The following is a 10,214-nucleotide window of genomic DNA, read 5'->3' on the forward strand; positions in this document are numbered from 1 at the left end:
TCCAATTTTGAGGACACATCTTTTTCAAGGAATCTCTTCACTTGACTGCCTGAGAGAAATGTGTCAAGAACACATCTCTCTCAGGCAGTCGAGTGAAAACAACCCTTGGAAAATATATACTATCGAAACACATCAAAATAAATGTCTTCAGATGCAGGGGTCCCCCTGTTCCCTTGTGGAGTGGGTAGATTGGGCAAAAGAGCCTGCCAGTATTTGTGGGAGCTCTTTTTCTCCTCAGCTGCCCCCAAATCCTTCCAGTCAGGATGCTGTAGGGTTGCCCACTCCAAACTGGGGTCTCTAGGAATTGGTACTGTGGAGAAATATTGGAGAAAATAATATCTCCAGAAATGATTCCTAGTCAGAAAGAGTTGCTAACTCTGGTGTGTGCCTTGTAGGTAGGGGGCTTGGAGAGAACTGAATGGATACTGTGGAGAAATATTGGAGGAAATGACATCTCCAGGATCAATTCTTGTCATAAAGAATTGGCAACTCTGGTGTGTGTTTCCTAACTAGGGAGCTTGGAGATCTGAATGGACATTGTGGAGAAATATTGTGGAGCATAATCCCCAGGATCAGTTTCTGTCAGGATGGGCAAGCCTGGTGCTCCTCCTAGCTAGGGAACCAGACACCATAGTTTCCTTTTGATGGGGCATCAAGTCCTGGAGTCGCTTTTTGTCTCAGGCGGGCCAGTCATGGCCTGAGAATTGCAGTTTGAAAGAGGGGAAACTTGGTTCAGTTTGTGTCGTCGGGGGGGGGGGGCGGTGAGGGCGGGAAGGGCCATTAACGCTGGGCATTCCCCTCCCCGCCATTTTCCCTCAGCAGCCCTCTTTTTTCTTTAACGGCTCTGTCTAGTCTCCGCGCGCAAACTTTGGTCGCGGCCGTTGATTGGCTGGCTGCTGGTCGCGCCACTCCAGGACTAGACAGCACGAGCCTGCTTGCTCGCCGTTGATTGGCCGGCTGCTGACTCCGCCCAGGCCACTGGGCAATTTTTTGCTTGTCCTCGCATTTAGGCGCCTGAAGGGGAGGGAGGATGGGGCCTCAGCGTCGCCTCGTGGCGCGAGCAGGGACGCCGCCAGGGGTGGAAAGCCAAGGCGGGCCGCCATCCCAAGGTTCCCCCGTTGCAATGTACTGTGCCTCACCACACTCAGTGGCTTGTTTTCTTTTTCTCACTCTCGTTTCAGCCTCGCGAAGCAGCCCTGAGAGAACGAGCAAGGAGCCCCACGAGAGTCGCGCATGCTGGACGGGGGATTGTTGTGAGGATTTCTAGAGCTCCCCACACAGCTCTGAGAGGCAACCTCCCCTGGGAAATAGGGGCTGCCTCGAAAGAGCACCTTGGTGCTTCAGTGGCAACGTGGTAGCCTGTAAATGTACCCCCAACCCTGTGAGGAGGCTCCTTTGTCTGGCCGGTGGTGGCTCCCTAAAAGAGCCTTTAAGTCTTTAATAGCAATTCTGTGGCTGGCCTTGGGTGTTTCCAGGGTTTTATTATGGATGGCTTTCCACTCCCATTATCTCTATATGCTGCTTGGAATATTGTTTAAATACAAACTTATAATATTTGTGAAAAGTAAAACTAAAATAGGCTTTAAATAGGATAAAATCAAATAAGCAGAGAATAAAATCTTGAATAGGATAAAATCTAAAAAACAGTGAGCTAGTGCAGTATAATAAAGGAAATATAGGTCATTAATATAACAGGGAAAGTTAACAGAAAAGTGTGAAGCATTCTAAAAGCAGGTTAGGTATTTTAGAACAACTAGTGTATTAAAATAATATTCAAAATAGCATATGGAAATAATGAAAAAGCGTATCCATAATAAAAGCCTGAAACCCCAAAAAGCATAAGATTTATTCCTCAAAGCAGTCCCTAAGATGGCTTGGCTGTAGCCCCTCACAGCTAGATTGGATGCCCTGACGCGTATTGCTCAGAGCAGCCCACAAAGGAGCTAGAGCATGACTTTCTTATATGGACTCCATGTTTTTGCTTTGAAGAACCCTTAATTTAGCTAGAGAATAGCTTTCTCATTCTAGACTGTATCTCATTGTTCTACATGGCCTCATTAAGTTGTAATGTGCCTTTCTCCTAGATTTTGCACTTTTGCTCTAAGAATCCCCTCATTTAGCTGGTGGGTGTTGATGTCCAATCCTTTCTGTGTAACCTTACTTTTCATCCTCTGAATAGTGGTGAGATGGCATATCTGACTTGCACAGATGATCAGCTTGGTCTGCCCTGCCTGTGGAGGAAGCAAGGATAGTGGAAATGCAGCATCCTTGACCTCTTCAAGCAGTGTGGTGTGCTGACCAGGCTTGGCTGGCTGAAGGGACATGGTGATGAGGCAAGGGAACAAGTCCTGAAGGCTTAAGATTTGAGGTTTGGTTCTCCTTTATTTATGACAGTTATATACTGCTCTGTTCAAAAGGGTCTCAGTGTCTCATTTGTGGCTTGGGCTCCTTGATGAACAGAGATGGTCTTCAATAAACCATTCAAAAGAAAGTAAAGAGTAAAGGTCTGAAAACTTATGAAGATTTTTCTTTTGTTTAGGAGGAAAAGGGAAGAAAAAACAAAGCAGTACAGAAGGAGGAAGAAAAACAAATAGAAAGGAGAAACAAGAGGAAACAAAAGGGAAGAAGTAGGAAGAGGGATTGTTTTAAAAAATGCTTGACAGAAAAATCAGGCAGGTTCTGCTTCTACAAACTGGAAGGCTTAATTACTGACTTCCTCTCTGCCATGTATCACTCTTGAGTTCCTGGAGCCTGGCTTGCTTGTGCTGGACTCAAAGTACATGCACTTCAGAACCTCTGAAAATGTGGGAACATGTCCTTAGTGGCCATGCATGGGGAAGCCCCTAACAGGGCTGGAGTGTGGCTATCTACTGCAGGACTTCACGTCTTGGCCCTGGGGAGCCCTACAATTGTGGGAACGCGGCCTCTTTTTTTATTCTTATTATTTTTACATTTCTAGCCCGCTCTTCTTCCAAGGAGCCCAAAGCGGTGTACCACATACTTGATTTTTTCCTCACAACAACCCTGTGAAGTAGGTTACGCTGAGAGAGAAGCGACTGGCCCAGAGTCATCCAGCTAGTATCATGTCTGAATGGGGATTTGGACCCAAGTCTCCCCGGTCCTATTAACTAGGGAACCCCTGATTTGGCTGTGGTGCTGGACTTCAACTCTTTGCACTGGGGAGCCCTGCAACTGTGGCAAGTGTCTGTATACTGGTGAAGCCCTGATTTAGCTGGGGATCGGCTTTCTCGTGCTGGACTTCGTGTCTCTGCACTGGGGAGCCATACAAATAGTGAGAGCGTGGCCCTCATAGGGGGCCGTACAAGGAGCAGAGCCCCCATTTCGGCTGAGGTGTGGCTTTCTCGTGCTGGACTTCACGTCTTGGCCCTGGGGAGCCCTACAATTGTGGGAGCGTGGCCTCTTTTTTTAATTTTTATTATTTTTACATCTCTAGCCCGCTCTTCTATCGAGGAGCCCAAAGCGGTGTACCACATACTTGATTTTTTCCTCACAACAACCCTGTGAAGTAGGTTAGGCTGAGAGAGAAGCGACTGGCCCACAGTCACCCAGCTAGTATCGTGTCTGAATGGGGATTTGGACCCAAGTCTCCCCGGTCCTAGTAAACTTGGGAACCCCTGATTTGGCTGTGGCGGCGGTTTCATGTGCTGGACTTCACGTCTTTGCACTGGGGAGCCCCACAATTGTAAGTATGGCCATCATAGTGGCTGTATACTGGGGAACCCCGATTTGGCTGAGGAGCGGCTTTATCATGCTGGACTTCATGTCCTGGCACTGGGGAGCCCCGAAAATGGTGGGAGCATGGCCTCCTCAGCCGAGCCTGAGTGTCTGTATGCTGCGTGGCTGCTCATTTATCTGCAGGGTGCCGTTCCTCGCTGTGTGACTTCACCCTTCATCTTGCGAGTGGTGATGAGTTGGCATCTCCCAACTGCCCTGTCCCTAGTCTTCAGCTTGGTGCGCCCTGCCCACGAGAAAGCCAGGGACGGTGGAAGTGCGGCATCCATGACCTCTTCAAGCAGCGTGGTGTGCCGAGCGGGCCCTGCTGGCTGGCTGAAGGCACACGGTGAGTGGACTCCGGTTAGGCCGGGAGATGCGGCCCGAAGCCTTGCGCTGAGGTCTCCTTCTCCTTGGCTTGGGCTCTTGGATGGACAGGGCTTCAGGGTCCTCAAGAAGCCCTTCTAAAGAGGGGAAAGTGTCAAGATCTGGAAACTGACAAAGCTCTTTTTCTTTCTTTAGAAGGCAGTGGGGAGCAAGGACAGAAAAAAGAGGTGCAGAAGGAGGAAGAGAAACAAGCAGGAAGACGCCAGCGGAGACGTGAAAAGAAGCAGGAGGAGACCGGCTCTCCAGGAGCTTAGCAGAAGAAACGGGCAGGCTGTGCTTCCACCAGGCGGACGGCATCATTTCTCTCTCTCTCTCGGCCACTGATCACTCTGCGTGGGGCTGCAGATGGCCCTGTAGCGTGGCATTCCTCGTGCTGGACTTCATGTCTTTGCACTAAGGAGCCCTGACAGGGGTGGGAGTGCGGCCTTCTCAGGCTGCCCCGAATCTCTCTGCACTGAGTCTCTTGCAATTGGGTGGGAGGTGGCTTGCTCATGCTGGACCTGAAGTATGTGCGCTGAGCCGCCCCTGGTCGGGGCCGGGGGCGTTGCTTTCTCATGCTGAGCTTGATGCATGTGCGCTGAGCTGCCCCTGGCTGGGCTGGCCTGGGGGTGTTGCTTCCTCGCGCCGAGCCTTATAGGTATGTGCGCTGAGCCACCCCTGGTCGGGGCTGGGGGTGTTGCTTTTTGCTGCCAGGCCTTATGTCTGTGCACTGAGCCGCCCCAGTGAGGGCTGGGGGCGTTGCTTCCTCGCGCTGTGCTTCACGTCTTTGCTCTGAGAAGCTCCTCATTTGGCCGGGGGTGGCTCTCTCCAATCCTTGCTACATGACTTTGTCCTTCATGCTCTGAGTGGTGTTGAGCTGGCCACTCCGCCCTGCCCACGGAGGAAGCTCGGGACGGTAGAAGTGTGGCCTCCCTGACCTCTTCAAGCAGCAGCAGCAGCAGCCTCTGCTGGCTGAAGGCACACGCCTGACGCTTGGTGTGCTCACACTCCTTGGCTTGGGCTCTTGCATGAGCTGTGCTGCTCCTCAAGAAGGCCTTCTAAAGAGGGAAAAGAGTCAAGAGCTGTGAGAAGCTGATCTCTTGCCTTAGGAGGCAAGGGAGAGAAAGGGCAGAAGAAAGAAGTGCCGCGGGCTGGCGAAAAAGGAGCACCAGGAGGAGACCTGAAGATGGAAGAAGGAGGCGGAGGAGACTGGCTCTCAAGCAGCTTCACAGAAGAAAGAAGGGGGAGATTCCCCTTCGACCAGCTGGAGGGCCTGTTTGCTGGCTTGCTCTCTGCTCTTTCTCCCTGAGTAGAGGCTGATTTACCTGGAGCCTGGCTGCTTCAGAAGGCTTGGGATGTCCCTGCCCTGAGTAGCCTCTGGTTTGGGAGGGGCGTGGACATAACAGGATGGACTCGGTGTCCATATGCTCAGTGGCCCTTTCCTGAACTGGGCTGCGGCATTCTCGTGCTGGACTTCATGTCTTTGCACTGGGGAGCCATACAAATAGTGAGAGGGTGGCCCTCATAGAGGCCGTCCAAGGGGCAGCCCCTATTTCAGCTGAGGTGTGGCTTTCTCATGCGGGACTTTATGTCTTTGCACTGGGGAGCCCTGCAACTGTGGCAAGTGTCTGTATACTGAAGAAGCCCTGATTTAGCTGGGGAGTGGCTTTCTGGTGCTGGACTTTATGTCTTTGCACTCGGGAGCCCTGCAACTGTGGTAAGTGTCTGTATACTGGAGAAGCCCTGATTTAGCTGGGGAGTGGCTTTCTGGTGCTGGACTTTATGTCTTTGCACTCGGGAGCCCTGCAACTGTGGTAAGTGTCTGTATACTGGAGAAGCCCTGATTTAGCTGGGGAGTGGTTTTCTGGTGCTGGACTTTATGTCTTTGCACTGGGGAGCCCTGCAACTGTGGCAAGTGTCTGTATACTGGAGAAGCCCTGATTTAGCTGGGGAGTGGCTTTCTGGTGCTGGACTTTATGTCTTTGCACTGGGGAGCCCTGCAACTGTGGCAAGTGTCTGTATACTGAAGAAGCCCTGATTTAGCTGGGGAGTGGCTTTCTCGTGCTGGACTTTATGTCTTTGCACTCGAGAGCCCTGCAACTGTGGCAAGTGTCTGTATACTGGAGAAGCCCTGATTTAGCTGGGGAGTGGCTTTCTCGTGCTGGACTTTATGTCTTTGCACTGGGGAGCCCTGCAATTGTGGCAAGTGTCTGTATACTGAAGAAGCCCTGATTTAGCTGGGGAGCGGCTTTCTCATGCTGGACTTCATGTCTCTGCACTGGGGAGCCATACAAATAGTGAGAGGGTGGCCCTCATAGAGGCCGTCCAAGGGGCAGCCCCTATTTCAGCTGAGGTGTGGCTTTCTCGTGCTGGACTTTATGTCTTTGCACTGGGTAGCCCCACAACTGTGGCAAGTGTCTGTATACTGGAGAAGCCCTGATTTAGCTGGGGAGTGGCTTTATCGTGCTGGACTTTATGTCTTTGCACTGGGGAGCCCCACAACTGTGGCAAGTGTCTGTATACTGGAGAAGCCCTGATCAGGCTGGGGATATCAGCAGTCGAGCACTTTCTTTAATGGAATATAAAGTTCAAAATTTAGGACTGTCCTTTGTTCCATTGTCTTTTCATGATGAATTTAAATTAGAGGTGGATTTATTCAACCTAGAGAGACTCATAAAATTACGGATTATGTTTGGAGATACCTAGGAATCTGATCAGGAAAGGTTTTGACCTAAATCTCATCTTGTTCCATATCTTGAACATACCACTGTTACTGTTTTCATGAATGAAGTTAAATCGAACTATAGATATATATAGATATATATAGAAAATTGGAAAAGCAATATAAACGTATGAAATTCAAACATGGAAATTTAACAAGGGAAGAATGGGAGGCTGTTCAGGATTTGTCTAATGATGGCAGTATAGTTATAAAACCTGCGGACAAAGGTAGGGCTTTGGTTATTCAGGCTTGGGAAAAGTATGATCTAGAAATTAATACTCAGCTGGCTGATCGGACTACATATGTCCCTATTGAACATCCGGCAGACGCTGTAGGATATATTAAGCATTTTCGGTACCATTGAAGCCAGTACAATTTGGTATCCAGTAGCATTTCTAATTTAGAAACCACTGGTAGGTACAGTGTCATTTTGGAAGAAATAAATGTAATCACTAAAAATTTCTAACCCTTTAAGTTAATGTAAATTGTTGAAGGTATTTTGAAATGATGCATATGTTATTATGTATTCAGCTGGCTTCTCCTGATGAAGTCTTGTTCAAGTAGGAGGAAACAGGTTAAAATGACTTAGGATACCTGTTGGGAACTTTTTGGACAAGGAGCATCTATCAGAAGGAGCAACATTTGTACATGGAGCTACCTTTAGAATAGGAACTTGTAAAGAGAAAAGATTTGGTAGGACTTTTGGAGTAACAACTTGAATACAGAACCAGCAAGAGAAATGATTTGGTAGGACTTTTGGAGTAACAACTTGAATACAGAACCAGCAAGAGAAATGATTTGGTAGGACTTTTGGAGTAACAACTTGAATACGGAACCAGCAAGAGAAATGATTTGGTAAGACTTTTGGAGTAACAACTTGAATACAGAACCAGCAAGAGAAATGATTTGGTAAGACTTTTGGAGTAACAACTTGAATACAGAACCAGCAAGAGAAAAGATCTGGTAGGACTTTATGTCTACATGTAATAGGACCACGGACATTATTGACCTTCAGCTACAATGTTTTGGGGTTGAGAACACAGACAATTTCTCTAGCAATTTGTGTGTTTCATTCATGTAATTTGTGTGTGTGAAATAGACTCTTCTACACGGTATATATACTATCCTGTATATGTTTGTTGAGCCCTACATCTGCGGCAAGTGTCTGTATACAGGAGAAGCCCTGATTTAGCTGAGGAGCAGCTTTCTCATGCTGGACTTCATGTCTCTGCACGGGGGGCCCATAGAAATAGTGAGAGCGTGGCCCTCGTGGGGGCCGTACAATGAGCAGCCCCTATTTCAGCTGAGGGGTGGCTTTCTCGTGCTGGACTTTATGTCTTTGCACTGGGGAGCCCCACAACTGTGGCAAGTGTCTGTATACTGGAGAAGCCCTGATTTAGCTGGGGAGTGGCTTTCTGGTGCTGGACTTTATGTCTTTGCACTGGGGAGCCCCACAACTGTGGCAAGTGTCTGTATACTGGAGAAGCCCTGATTTACCTGGGGAGTGGCTTTCTCGTGCTGGACTTTATGTCTTTGCACTGGGGAGCCCCGCAACTGTGGCAAGTGTCTGTATACTGGAGAAGCCCTGATTTAGCTGGGGAGTGGCTTTCTCGTGCTGGACTTTATGTCTTTGGACTGGGGAGCCCCACAACTGTGGCAAGTGTCTGTATACTGGAGAAGCCCTGATTTAGCTGGGGAGTGGCTTTCTGGTGCTGGACTTTATGTCTTTGCACTGGGGAGCCCTACAACTGTGGCAAGTGTCTGTATACTGGAGAAGCCCTGATTTAGCTGGGGAGTGGCTTTCTGGTGCTGGACTTTATGTCTTTGCACTGGGGAGCCCCGCAACTGTGGCAAGTGTCTGTATACTGGAGAAGCCCTGATTTAGCTGGGGAGTGGCTTTCTGGTGCTGGACTTTATGTCTTTGCACTGGGGAGCCCCACAACTGCGGCAAGTGTCTGTATACTGGAGAAGCCCTGATTTAGCTGGGGAGTGGCTTTCTCGTGCTGGACTTTATGTCTTTGCACTCGAGAGCCCCGCAACTGTGGTAAGTGTCTGTATACTGGAGAAGCCCTGATTTAGCTGGGGAGTGGTTTTCTGGTGCTGGACTTTATGTCTTTGCACTGGGGAGCCCTGCAACTGTGGCAAGTGTCTGTATACTGGAGAAGCCCTGATTTAGCTGGGGAGTGGCTTTCTGGTGCTGGACTTTATGTCTTTGCACTGGGGAGCCCTGCAACTGTGGCAAGTGTCTGTATACTGAAGAAGCCCTGATTTAGCTGGGGAGTGGCTTTCTCGTGCTGGACTTTATGTCTTTGCACTCGAGAGCCCTGCAACTGTGGCAAGTGTCTGTATACTGGAGAAGCCCTGATTTAGCTGGGGAGTGGCTTTCTCGTGCTGGACTTTATGTCTTTGCACTGGGGAGCCCTGCAATTGTGGCAAGTGTCTGTATACTGAAGAAGCCCTGATTTAGCTGGGGAGCGGCTTTCTCATGCTGGACTTCATGTCTCTGCACTGGGGAGCCATACAAATAGTGAGAGGGTGGCCCTCATAGAGGCCGTCCAAGGGGCAGCCCCTATTTCAGCTGAGGTGTGGCTTTCTCGTGCTGGACTTTATGTCTTTGCACTGGGTAGCCCCACAACTGTGGCAAGTGTCTGTATACTGGAGAAGCCCTGATTTAGCTGGGGAGTGGCTTTATCGTGCTGGACTTTATGTCTTTGCACTGGGGAGCCCCACAACTGTGGCAAGTGTCTGTATACTGAAGAAGCCCTGATTTAGCTGGGGAGTGGCTTTCTGGTGCTGGACTTTGTCTTTGCACTGGGGAGCCCTACAACTGTGGCAAGTGTCTGTATACTGAAGAAGCCCTGATCAGGCTGGGGATATCAGCAGTCGAGCACTTTCTTTAATGGAATATAAAGTTCAAAATTTAGGACTGTCCTTTGTTCCATTGTCTTTTCATGATGAATTTAAATTAGAGGTGGATTTATTCAACCTAGAGAGACTCATAAAATTACGGATTATGTTTGGAGATACCTAGGAATCTGATCAGGAAAGGTTTTGACCTAAATCTCATCTTGTTCCATATCTTGAACATACCACTGTTACTGTTTTCATGAATGAAGTTAAATCGAACTATAGATATATATAGATATATATAGAAAATTGGAAAAGCAATATAAACGTATGAAATTCAAACATGGAAATTTAACAAGGGAAGAATGGGAGGCTGTTCAGGATTTGTCTAATGATGGCAATATAGTTATAAAACCTGCGGACAAAGGTAGGGCTTTGGTTATTCAGGCTTGGGAAAAGTATGATCTAGAAATTAATACTCAGCTGGCTGATCGGACTACATATGTCCCTATTGAACATCCGGCAGACGCTGTAGGATATATTAAGC

At 48.7% G+C, this 10,214-nt stretch overlaps 1 long non-coding RNA gene across 1 annotated transcript; it reads left to right on the top strand.

The window, feature by feature from the left end:
* Positions 1 to 1,027: 1,027 nt before the first annotated feature.
* Positions 1,028 to 4,998, top strand: LOC128336292 (uncharacterized). Its single transcript, XR_008311888.1, has 3 exons — positions 1,028 to 2,368; positions 2,540 to 4,081; positions 4,255 to 4,998. It is a non-coding gene; the product is annotated as an uncharacterized LOC128336292 (long non-coding RNA).
* The last annotated feature ends 5,216 nt before the right edge of the window (positions 4,999 to 10,214 follow it).

This window comes from Hemicordylus capensis, chromosome 13, assembly GCF_027244095.1.
Source record: "Hemicordylus capensis ecotype Gifberg chromosome 13, rHemCap1.1.pri, whole genome shotgun sequence".
NCBI lineage: Eukaryota > Metazoa > Chordata > Lepidosauria > Squamata > Cordylidae > Hemicordylus > Hemicordylus capensis.